This window comes from Lontra canadensis, unplaced genomic scaffold, assembly GCF_010015895.1.
Source record: "Lontra canadensis isolate GAN:19392208 unplaced genomic scaffold, GSC_riverotter_1.0 scaffold17, whole genome shotgun sequence".
NCBI lineage: Eukaryota > Metazoa > Chordata > Mammalia > Carnivora > Mustelidae > Lontra > Lontra canadensis.
In genome coordinates this window covers 22,933,506-22,946,543 of record NW_022631011.1, presented here as the reverse complement: position 1 = coordinate 22,946,543, position 13,038 = coordinate 22,933,506, and the positions used below count along the sequence as shown (strand labels likewise).

At 34.2% G+C, this 13,038-nt stretch overlaps 1 protein-coding gene and 1 long non-coding RNA gene across 3 annotated transcripts in view; one reads left to right on the top strand and one right to left on the bottom strand.

The window, feature by feature from the left end:
* MIB1 (mindbomb E3 ubiquitin protein ligase 1) overlaps nucleotides 1-13,038 on the top strand; it is a 134,599-nt gene that overhangs the window by 92,567 nt on the left and 28,994 nt on the right. The window lies entirely within an intron of this gene.
* LOC116868943 lies at nucleotides 583-8,556 on the bottom strand. Of its 2 annotated transcripts, none has more exons than XR_004382923.1 (4): nucleotides 8,287-8,556; nucleotides 7,631-7,755; nucleotides 6,199-6,434; nucleotides 583-744 (listed from the first exon to the last, which is right to left on the bottom strand). It is a non-coding gene; the product is annotated as an uncharacterized LOC116868943 (long non-coding RNA). The 2 variants fall into 2 exon arrangements; XR_004382922.1 differs by having other exon boundaries at nucleotides 7,581-7,755; nucleotides 8,287-8,554.

Here is a 13,038-nt window from a genome sequence, read left to right as displayed (position 1 = left end):
TTTGTTTTAAACTAGGTTATACTTCTTTAGTATACTTGGCTTAATTGTTGAATTTCATTTGTAGTCAATATTAATTGCAGTTGATGATACTTCAGTTAATATAATTCGTAGCTAATTTTGAGATTTTTCTTTTATTAGAATACATATATATTATTTCTACAGCAAATCACTTATATCACTGCAAATGTAACTTAGTACCAGCACAAATGTTCACTTAAAATTATTTCAGTTTATTATGGTTAACAATACGCAAAAGTTTCCAAAGTTTATATGTGCATGTGTATATATGTGAGATTAAAGTAACATTCTATTCCTTAGCTTTGCTGTTAGTAAGTAGTAATAATTTTTCAGCAATAAGTTAATGACAGTAGAGTTATTGATTGTGCTATTTATTTATTTATAAAGATTTTATTTATTTGAGAGAGAGATAGCAAGAGAGAGCATGAGCAGGGAGGAGAGGGAGAAGTAGACCCCTGCTGGGCAGGGAGCCCAATGTGGGGCTCAATCCCAGGTCCCTGGGATCATGACCTGAGCTGAAGGTAGATACTTAACTGACTGAGCCACCCAGGTGTCCCAACTGTGCTTTTTAAAAAGAAAATATAATATCCCTGGTTATAAAAAATACGTTTAGATGTCCAATATTTTTGAAGAATATACTTTGAAATATAGATTTCAAAACTTCAGATCAATGTAGATTCTGGATTTCAAAGCAGATCTTGATGTTTCCTCGTGGTATAACAATAACTGAAATAAAGACATTAAAATTATAAAGCGGTTTCTTTCCTTTCAGAATTGTGGGGGACAATATAAGCTTTCATTCTGAGACACTGAATATTTTGGTATCATGCTTTATAAAATTTGGGACATTTTAGAATAGCAGTTACAGTATGACTTAATAAAGTTTTTTGTATTTCAGGAATCTTAACCAAGAACTATGCTTTTTCTTATTTTTGATATTTAGAGATTATTTTCCCTAGAGTTTAGCCATATTACCTTTTTTTGCATATAGGTGAAATTTCAGATTTAAATGAAGAGCAGGAAGCATTTCTGTTGTTGAAAATGAAAACTAAACATTAATTGGCACATTACTTAGGTACTTTCTAATGAGGATGTTGCATTTTTAGCTCTTAATGTTTTAGATCTTCACAGGCATGAAAATAAATTAGCAGTATTCTTTGCAGAGCTAGCCAAAAACCAGCTAAGTATTTTGAAAGTACTGATGCCATTTAGATATTTTGGAGGTTCTGTTAACTGTATTATGAAGTTACCTTATATAGTGTTATTTACAAATCTTTCTTTAATATAAATCGAGTGTGAAAAGTAATAGCAAAATATGAATGGACCACATAATGTGACACACTTGTGTTTTTAGGTTAGTGCTAAGATAACTTCACAGTCATTTCTTACTTATCTCTTTTTATTTGCACAAAGGCACATACTAAATCTTACGGAATATGTGAGCAACTCATAATTTCCCCTCTGGAATGTTATGATACCTTTATTTAATGTTTTAAATTCCGAAATAAGACCTAGTAAATAAGACTACGTTGAATATATGAAGATTTGATAATGCAGACCATATCTTTGTGTTTAATGTTTTTCTTTTCTTGTAAATTCTGAACATGCTGAGTGCTATATATAAAAAATAGCTGAGAGTGTATTAAATGGTACTATACTTAGAGTATATCCATTTTCTGTTGTATGCCATACATCCACTCTCAGACATGATGTGCCTTGTAATACATAAATATATTTAATGTGGCTTATTGAAATGTGATTAATATGAGCAGGAAGGCCTAATAATTTGAATGAAGAGATAAAATTTATTTATATATATATTTTCCTTTGCCTACTTTCTTTTAAGGGGTGATCTTAACTTTGAAATAGAGGAGTGGTCTTTTGAAAATTGTGTGAACATGTAGCTTTTTAAACTGCTACTTACCATTAGTAACCCTTCATTAATTACTGAAATGTTTGTTTCCATGTGTTAAAGAATGTTATATTACCTATAGTTGTATTGCAGTCAGTAAGAAAAATAGAGGGATGTTGGATAACTTGTCATTTTTCCTCTTCCTTCATTTTCTTTCCACTGAGAGAGAGAGAGGTTCGTGTCTATATTTTTTTGTGAAGGCCAAAGAGGATTGTGAGGAGAGTCATAGGATGTTATTATTAGAAGAGATCTTTATTTTACAACTGAGTATGGAAAGGTGAAATACCTACATAGTAAAAAGCTGTGAATGCTTCCCATTTCCTTTCTTTTCAGAAGGTTAAAAACTTTTATGGTTGGAAGAACTAGATACTGTTGCAGTCTCTGCAGTTTCTGCAGAATCGTTCGTTTTCTTTTTTACCTTTATCTATCAATATTCAGATAAATAGCAGTCAAATTAAATGCTAATCCTGTGGAAAATAATGACCCAACATTTCTAGAGTATTCTATTTAATGATATGTTTTTCCTTAATTTAAAATATGTGCATGTCCATTCTTTGGAACCATACTGTAGGTTTTAGGTGACCTTCCCAAATATTTTCTTCCTTTGGAGGAAGTGTATTTTTTTATTATGCAGTATAGGCTACATTTTATTACCATTTCTTTTCTGAAGGATTAAAAAAACCCACCAAGATGGTAAATAAGTAAAATTATTTTATTTGCAGTTCATAAGTCATCCACACATTTTTCATAAAACTTTTTCTAAACATTGTTAACCCCTATGGTTCTCCCAAGAAGAATTAACAGTAACAAATTATTTGATTTAAACCACAATCTGAATAACTTAAATAAGCTGAAACTAGTCGACATGTGATTGATATTCATAAATGAAAAACGTTGGCTGTCCTGTAGTAATCAATGCATAGCTACAGCTGGTTGAAGGGGACCAAATCCATTGAAGAGGCGATTTGGTTCCATTTTACCAGCTCTAGCAAAGCATTGCAGTGCTGCTAGTTTGGGATACGAAAGAGTTGAAATGCTTTTTATTTGTACAATTATGGTTATGGACTTTCAACAAATGTTAGAGATTCTCATATCAGTACTTCAGTCATTACGTGTCAACTTTTCTATTTTGAAGGCACTTTTCCTACTATTTCCTACTTGAGTGGAGTAGAAGTCTTTACCCTTTAACATTTTGTTGATGCATTAAGGAATTACCAGTGTACAGCTTTGCATAATTCTTAAGTGTAGACAATAACCTGTTTTAAAACCAATAGGATTTAAAGGAACAAACAGACCTTGATGTATTTCAGAATACTATTTTGTATTTATCTTTTAGGCAGTGAACCAAGGAAGTATGCTAATAGGTTAGGGAAGAGTACTGGTAACCTTTCTACCACTGCTCCTTTAATTAGTATTATACTTGAGGGTAATAGCAAGTTGCTGACAGGGAGGGGGTGGAGGAAAATGAGCGGCCTTAAGAAAGTACCTCTGCCCTTTGGTTTATAAATAGATCACACGTGTGTTCAGTGTATTGCTTGGACTTGTGTTGAAAGGAACTACGATACATGCCAGATTTTTTCTTTGTTTTTGCTTATGTAGTGTTACTAATCATAGGTTAGTAATTTAACCCTTTTCAAGGTCTATTTCCCTGAGTTCTCCATCGTTTTGGGTACAGATTGCCTAGTTACCTCCATTATCAGCTTAATAATACATGGACTTGCGGTGCTTAGTTATAATCAATAAATTTGAGTATTAAAGTCTACTACATGAGTAATACTTTAAAAGTCAGTACAGTAGGTGTTTGTTATAATGTGATTTGTGTTGCATTTCAGTATCAGGGAAGGGATATCTTATGAAATATACTTGCAAAATAAAACTTTGAGATATTATGGTTTGCCTATAAAGTAAGTGCTTTCACTTACTTTTATAAGTAACTCACTCACTTCACCTATAAAGAAACAGTTACTGTTTTGAACTAAACTGGGAAAAGGCTGACACTATTTCAGGCAGTATTCAAACAGTTATCATATTAAGTATATTCTGCATCTGTTGATTGTTAAGTATCATGCTGCTGGTGAAACTAATGTAACTACAATTCTTTCCATTTATTCTAATAGAAATGAAACAGGTGTTAAATTGCCTGGACTTAAGTGCTGAAGATAGCAATAAAACTGGCTTCTATTTTTACTAGTTATATGGGAGCTGTTTAGCAGATCCAGTTGCTCAAGTGTGCTTTTGGATGGCAGTTCAGTTTCATATACTGGCCATATTGGGGCAAGGAGAGGCCATGGAAAAAAAATAGTACAGCATTTGATAATGTCAGCATCTGTTATCCCTGTCAGAGAGACAGTTGAAATGTTTGAGTTACACCAGTGTCAGCAGATGCCCAGAGTTTACTATGTACTCAGTTAAAAATGAACAGCTGATCTAAGCAATGGATGTGGCATTTTAGAATGATTGAAAAGACTCAGATATGTTCAGTTAAACTTGTAAGCACTAAAACCAGTATATAATCTTATTTTTTAAAATGAATAGCAGTTGCTGTCATTTTATTTTCTGAGGATTATTATGTACTCTTAATATTAGAGCAATAAGACTTTGACACCAGGATATTTTAAAATAATTATTAAAAACTTTCGTGCCTACAGAATAATGGATAAAATTGTTCTACAATTTTATAATGCTCAGTAATTTTATAATGTTACAAATCATGAGTATAGTAATATACTTTGTCTAGTTTTATAGGGGAACCTGTACTTTTGACATACATATTTTCAGTTATAACTGTAGTTAACCTTATAGCCATTTCTGTTCAACTTGGGACGCATAAGAATTTTCATTTATCATTGTGCTTTTTATACATGTCTGAATATTCCAGTTGAAATAATACTTTTAGTAAGAAATGATTAGAATATATGAATATTAGTATTTCTTTTTTTCCAAAAAAGCTTGAAGCAGGTACTGCTTATTAAAGTATAGAGAGCAGTTTTATTATTTATTATTTTGTTAATATATGTCTATGTTATACAAAATAAGTTTTGTATAAGGTACAAAAAAATATTGTGATACCTCCAACACACTACAAATAGTGGACCCTATCATGATTGTAAATATTGAATTGCTATTGCACAGTACCAGTGAAAGATGATTATTCTGTCTGTTAAATTGGTTACTTGACTATAGCATTTTCATTTTATGTTCCCCTTTGGAGAAAGCAGATTCAAGGATAATATTGATAATAAATTTCTTTTAATTATTTGGCAATCTGTTACCAATGTGCCCTGTTAACCAACAATTATGGCCCAGAATTTTGTCATTTTTCATGCATAAATATTAGGTTTTAATTTTTTCTACATACTGACAGCATTTAAAGCAAAGACTGGGTTAAGGACCTGATTAAGAACAACATCACCTTTTTTTTTTTTTTTTTTTTTTTTTTTGAGAATAGAGTGTTAACTTAAAAGATAGTCTTTTCCAATTATGACTATGTAGCTTTCAGAAAAGCTTAAACCAACAAAACTTGCTTCAGAAATTCCTCTAATGTCAGTAGACTATATACTTATCAATGTATCAAGAAAATTGTTAAAATGTAATGATGTCAGTTTTTGTTATATCTTGTTATTCTTAACAAACCAGTTGATCCTACTAATGTGATACATACTTTAATTAAGATCATATTGTGGAGAGAGAACATAGGTCATGTTTATCCCTCTTTTGTTCTAGTAATACTGATTTCTGTATCCAAATTTTAATCATGTGAGTACTTAATTTAAAAATGTAAAGCATAGCGTATTTTAAACTTAAAAGATTTAAAAGGAGTTTCATGATAATTTTAAATCTCCTTAGTTAAACTTTGTTTTCTTCACAAAGTAGAAATCTTTGCAACATTTAGTTTCCATCTAAAAGTAGTAGATACATTTTTATGGTGTTAGTATTGCCAAAGGTCATCTCTTTGATACCAGGTTAATTTACCATATGAAGGTCATTCACACAGAAAGAAGCAAGGGCTTCTTTTAGCTGCAGTGTAGTTCCCTCCTGGCAGTTTGTTGCCTACCAAAAATACATACTTCTTTACATTCCATAGCATTGTATGTTCATATGGGTACATAAAGAAGTATGTACTCTGAGTAGGTTTTACTAAGTTGTTAGCTGTAAAAACATGACATGTTTTATTTTCCCATTCGTTAGTGAAACATTCAACTTACTGATACAGAGTCGTGGTAGATCATTTGCAGAGACTGTCAAAGACTAAACCATAGCAGATTTACCTGAAGCATGGCATTAGTGCCATTTATGGCTCCTTGTTCTCGGTGGGCATAGATACTTCTAAACACTAACCAGTTATCTGTTGAACTTTGTCCTGGTCTGGTTGTTTTTGCAAGAGATTCATAGAATCAGTGGAGTCTTTACAGAGTATTATTTCAGAAATTGGTAAAATCAGTCTAGTGTTTCTTCATAGTCTTCAGAGTGAATTTCTTCTTATTTTGTAGTTTGCTTCTAGATCCTACAAGTAGATAGTAATGAATTCAGTGCAAATTCTTTTTAAAAACTAGATGTCTTATTGAAAACTTAACCAGTTAAGCAATTAGTACTACTTCTGATATTGACTGTAAAGTTGAAAGAACAAGGAGAAAAACTAGATCTTTTTAGAGTGAGTGAACTGAATTTTTAAAGATGATGGACTTTTTGTTACTGTTTTAAAGGTCACAGAGAAGGAACTCATGATTATTTGAAAACTTCTTTCTCCGTCCTTTGTCTTTATTAGTTACTTACCTGAATTTTGCATTTTGGTGCCTTGTTTTGGCGGGGGTTGAATACACATTTGAAAAGATGTATAAATATCTACTTTTGGTGAATTTGGTTCTTTTGATTCTCTAATTTTTTTAATAAAAGGATAACTACCAGAATAGTCAACTTTTCTAAAGTCTTACTGAAAATAATTGAAAGGTGTTAGCCTGGGGCACAGGGGTTTGAGCGTAATCATTTAGCTTGAAAAGACATTATAGTTGGTGAGTTGCCTTTAACTATTGTGGTATTAAAAGGTTAATTTAAATGAACAATGTAAGAAATTTTCACATTTGGGAAAGGAGAAAACAAAAAGGCAGGGAGAGTAGAATTTCTGCAGCCTGTGATGAAAAGTTGGTGCAGCATCTAGAGGGCAAATCAGAATGTAGCAGTAGTGGCCCAGCGTACAGCAGTTTCAGCCGTTCACTATTGGGATTTACCATGCACATTCTGATTTATTTTTGTACCAACTAAAAGTTAGCATTAAGAAGTATTTTTTGATCTGCCAAGTCTCTTAGTTGGCTAAACCTTGAAATAGACAGTTAATAGTTTTTAAAACGTTGCGTACTTTCGAAGCAGGATGTGATTTACTAAGGATGCAAAGTCATTATTTAATCTGAAACAAAGACCAAATCTTTAGTAATGTCACTTACAGTAATGGATTTGTACATTTTTGAGATCAAGAATTATCTGCCAAGATACTTGAACATGCCTTCTTATGCTGCATAAGCTGTCTGTTTGAACTGTGAAATTAGGCAATGCCTAGATAAACTTTAACAATAGAAGCATGTATCGAGTCTATAATAGGTAAGCATGCAGAAAGTCATAAGCATCCTTAAAAGTGCAGGCCTTGTGGTACTGTTACCTGTAAGCTTAGTGCCATGCAGCATTTGCAGGAGGAAGAGAGATAATGACCTAGAGAGCCACAGCAGCAGCAGCCATCTCCTCTTGAGGTTCCTTCATTCTGTTCGCTGATTCAGCACTTCTTTTCATAAGCCGAAGGAAGCAAGGGGGCCGGATCAGTGAACACAGAACCTCACCTTTTAAGATACATTTGAAAAACAAATGAACAAACAAAAGAACCCAAATAAGCCATCTTGTCCCTCTCCCTTTCCTTCACCTTAAAAAAAAAAACCCAAACAACAAAATTGAATTAAAGTTGGCCATTTGATTTGGAAGGTCATATTACCAGTATTACACAGATACGAGTACCTTGTATCTGCTGTACAGAAAGTTAAGCAACGAAGGAGAGTTGATATAATGGCCAAGAAAAGGAGCCTTCGCTTATTTTCAGATGAAATGCTTCAGAAGAGGGGAGAAAGTTGCAGGAAAGTTAATTTTATAACCTAAAAAAGACAAAAAGCCAAAAAACAAAACACGCCTCACTCCCCCCCAAGTAACTAAGCATTCACCCTATTTTCCTCTGCCCACCAGAATACATTAGGTTCTTCTGACTTCTCAGGAAATGTTCTGTATCTTTCTTGCTGTGAAGTTGTTTTTTTGGGTTTTTTGTTTGTTTGGTTTTGGTTTTTAGTTTCCAGAATTAATTGGTAGATCTGCAGTGAAGCCACCTTGTCATATCCAGAGGTCAAGTCTGCAGGCAAGGTCAGGACTTCCACATGGTCACTACAGAGGTTAACTTATATTCTTCTCTCAGTGGCCACAGGCTAAACTGTTACAGCTTTATAGGCAGCTAAGCATTTGAAACATGCACTCCCAGGCAAACAGGCTCTCTTGTGCCTCTCTCTTCCCTGACCATATTTAGTCAACCATAGCAAAAAATAGTCTCTCAGCTGTCGATTGTCGATCCAAAAGCTGAGGAAGCCTCTATCTTGCTTTCTGCCTATTGATTGTTCATCCTGCGGTCCAAACACTGCTTTGCCATTTGTTCTGCCCGCCCCCTTTTTTTTTTTTTTTAAAGCACTGCCAAATAAAGCGGTCTCTCATGTTTCCACTTACATTTCCCAGATTTTCACTGAGCTTGCGCTGAGACTAGGAAAGCCTGATGTGGCTGTCACTATACTTAGAAGCACTGCAGAGAAAAAAAGGAAGGAGGAAAAATATTACCCTGGCTAGTTGCAAGACAGTTTTGAGACAGACCTGGAATAAGTAAAATCTCTCTGCTGCCAAAATATATTTCATAACGTAACTTTTTTGTTGGTAAAAAATATTATGGATGATGATACTTTATGTAACTAAAGGCTTGAAGAGATTTTGCAGGGTTATCTTTAGAGCTAGTTATTACTACACATACATTTTAAATTTAAGGAATAATATTTTAGTGGAAAGTATGTAGAAATGGTAAGTAAAACCTATATACTAAAGATGGAGAGAGATCAGTAAGGGAGAAAAGAGTAGTGTATAAATGTGAAATCTCGGAAAAATGCTACTTAAAACTTAATTCCATGTCAGTTTCAGTTAATTCCGTGTCAGTTTCAGTTAACTTTTTGTAGTGCTTAGATGAGAAACAGGGTCTAGAATGGTTTTGAATAATTGCGTACTTTTATGTTGAAACTATATTTACGTACAGAACTATTAAAATTCATTTTTATTCTATTCCATTTTCAAATGTAAAGTATTTTTTTCCTTCTTTTAGATTTTATGAAATGTCATTTGGGCATGATTATTTCTGCTTTACCAGACACTATGAATTAGTCATTAACCTAATCTATAACATTTCTAGTTTACCGGAGACTATGAAACAGTCATTAACCTAATCTGTAATGTTGCCACATAATAGTATATGCTTCAGAGCAAAAATACTCTTGCTCTAAATTTTAGTAGCATATTCATAATATATTGTAATGTTGAAATGTATTTTTTTAACCAAGGAGAAAAGAATATTATAACATCAAATCTAATGTAGTTGTGGATATACAGTTTTAAGATTTTACAAACCTAAAAATGCCCAAGAGAAACTTTGTTCTTCCTAAACCATATCTATACCTTGTTCTTAATTCAGATACAGTGTTCTGTAAAGTATTGATTCAATTCAGAATTAAGAAAAACTATTACCATTTTTTTAAGCTCATTCTCCTGTAAGGGAAGTTTTGTCCTTGACATTGTTTTTGTCTTTAGCATTTAGTACCATAGCAGGGGAATTATTTTGGATGGCTATTTTAAAGCAGTGACATACAAAGTGCTTCTGTAGATATTTGACAGTTTTGAAGAGCCAGCTTTCCTAGACATTGGAATACTTTTTACACATACTGTGAGAAGATGACACATGTCTCAGTTTAAGATAGGTTAATTTTCAGGTTTCTAAATCACCTCATTTTTTCCTAACCATTTTGTAGCAGTGAAAGGTTTTTTGTTGTTGTTGTGGTTAATTGTTTTTGTTTTTAAAGCAAATGTGAAGTGCTGGGTACTCTTCTAAACCCTTTTAAATTTTCATAACAACGTCTTCGAGATAGAATCTGTGATTCTTCTCACATTTTATAGATGAGGAAACCAAAGCATAGACGTTAAGTAACCTGCTCAAGTCACCAGCCATTCCCCTTGCTAATGCCAGAATTTGGACCCAGCTAGTTTGGGTTCAGATTTTGAGCTCCTTACCGCCACACCATACTCCTACTCTGGTCTGTAATAACGAAACCAGTTAGGGAATTACCATTCTTGAGGACTTGAAAGTATACCAAAAATTTAACAGGTTGGTAATCTCCTTGCCTCCATTATATTCAGAAAATGTTTGTTCATTTGATTGTATCTTCTTTTGTTCCATTCAACCAAACTTTGAGCTCCTTTTACTAGGCATACAAAGGTGACATAAAGATAAGTAAAACGGGGCCCTGGCTTATACATGGAAGGAGAATTAAGAACTGACGGGTCATTTAAGAGATAATTTTGGTTGTCTTTAAAGAATTCTTGAGTATTCAGCTGTACATCTTTTCTGCAGCCTGAATTGTTGCATATCTCTTTCTCATTTTGAGCTAAGTTCTATATTACCAAATTCCTGCTTCATGAAATTAGGCTAAATTAATGAACCTTTTAATTATGGTATCTGTCAAAAAAAAGTTTGGGGTGGGCGGAAATAAAATCCCCTCCCCCAAAATTTAAAAACATCTAACTAATGTCTGTTCACCAGCTGTAAGTAAATGAAAGGAAATAAAACCCAGCTATATTTATTTATTATTAAAGTGATTACCATGGATAGCATCTGGGTATTTATCTTTCCAGGCTTCTTGTCTGCATCCATTCAGGTAGAGGTGAGAAAAATATGTTTAGAATATCACATACTTACCTACTTTTAGTAGGCATTAAAGAACTTCTGCTTGGGATTGATCACCTTTCTTAGTAGTTTCCTTTATGAATTCCGGACTAACAGACTTTATTAGCTTTATTATTTGAGGGATTGTTCATTAACTTAGCAAGCATTCAGCGAACACCTAGTGTGTGCTGTAGTGCTATTCTAATGTTTTTTCACATTAATATGTAGGACTCCACAGTTTACCTACTTGGGTTTGTTTAGAAAAACGTTGCCTGTCTCTGAAGAAAGATTATAAAGCATGGCAGGCCCTAAAAATGGACCTAGTGCTGTTTGATTGCTACATACCAATGTAGACAGCTGCTTGTCCCTCTACTTCTTAGAACTCATTTGTTCATCATTCAGCAAACGTTTTGAGTATTACCATGTGCCAGGGATTATACTAGGCACCACTGTTAGTTGTTCCGGAACTTAATGCTTCTTTGGCAGTCTTCACAAATGCCTGCCTAGCTGGTAGTAAGATCTTATCTTTCAACCATCCCTGTCCTTAACCTCTTGGAAAACAACCAGACTGAGAATGAAAGAAGAGTATTTGGGCATTAGGGAAAATACCTCCAAATCTCATATACTGTGCTCCATAGGTGAGAGCCTGTTGATGCAGTCAAATTATTAATATGCTCAGCTGGTAACACCCTGGTCCCAGCAAACCTGTGGGCCTGGGTGCTTGCAGCAGAAGTCTCCTCTTCGGGAACACCAGCGCTGCAGGGGACAGCTGGCATGCCTGGTTGGATTGTGGGCTCCTCAGATTGCCCACCCCACGTAAGTGGGACTAATGAACAGAATGGATTGGTTCTGAAGTGAAAACTTGCTCTCTGAAAATCTGAGTTTTACGTTTTAGTATTAGGATTTGATGGACTTTATAGAATGTGATCTAGAAGGGACTGGGATCATTTTTGTCACTTTTGACAGTATCCTGGAATTACCATCTTGCTTTTGCTCTGATACTTCAGTTACGCATTTTGTACTGAAAGGGAAAAGCAAAAAGATAAAATGCACTGAGAGGGTAGAGAGACAGTGGGCTTTCAGGAATACACATCTATTTCTGTGTAAGTGCCTCACTACCCTTGTGAGCCATTGGCCCTTCCTCCCGAGAGACCTCAGCTTTCTCTAGCTTTTTCACTTAGGAAATGCACAGGCCCATAAGAACAAGTTACTGATGGCTCCATCTCAGTGGATAGCTTATACCCAGAGAAGGAATTGCTCTTCTCTCCATTTCTTTCTTTTGAGTTATTGGCAGCCTAAAATGGGAAGGTACTTCTGAAACAGGAATGCAAGGTAGTGGGAAACATGGTTTCATATGAATCATCTTCTCAAGGATATCTATTCAATAATGTGACTAAAAAAAAAAAAATTTGGTGAAAGCATGAGCCACACCTTATAATGTAAAACTTGCCGTCATATTTATAGATCTTGGCTATAAGAACTAAAGTAGCAAATATAAAAGATTTTCACATAGTTAGCCTAAATATTATTTTAGTGTTTTGACTTACAATTTTAAAATCTAATATATATGCAAAACTAAGTCAATACTTACTACTGCAAAGCTGGGGCTCCTGGGTGGTTCAGTGGGTTAAAGCCTCTGCCTTCGGCTCAGGTCATGATCCCGGGGTCCTGGGATTGAGCCCTGCATTGGGCTCTCTGCTTGGCGGGGAGCCTGCTTCCCCCTCTCTCTCTGCCTGCCTCTCTGCCTACTTGTGATCTCTGTCTGTCAAATAAATAAAAATCTTTAAAAAAAAATACTACTATAAAGCTTATAATGAAAGGACTGTGTTCTGCTTTATCCCTCCCTCCCTACATCCCTTCCCCAATAACTTCCAGCTTATCCTGCAGTTTTCCAAATTTATCAATTGTAGATATATACTGATTTCCATGTCATGAGAAATGAAGGTTTAAAACTACTGACATCATCTAATACCACTATTTCTTTCAATATAATCTGTCACAGATTTTGCTTAAATCACTGTTTACATTATTACCTTATAATTACATTTTGTTTTTAATAAAACTTTTTTCCTCACCTGATTTAATACTTAAATCTTCTAAACTCACCAAAAGAATC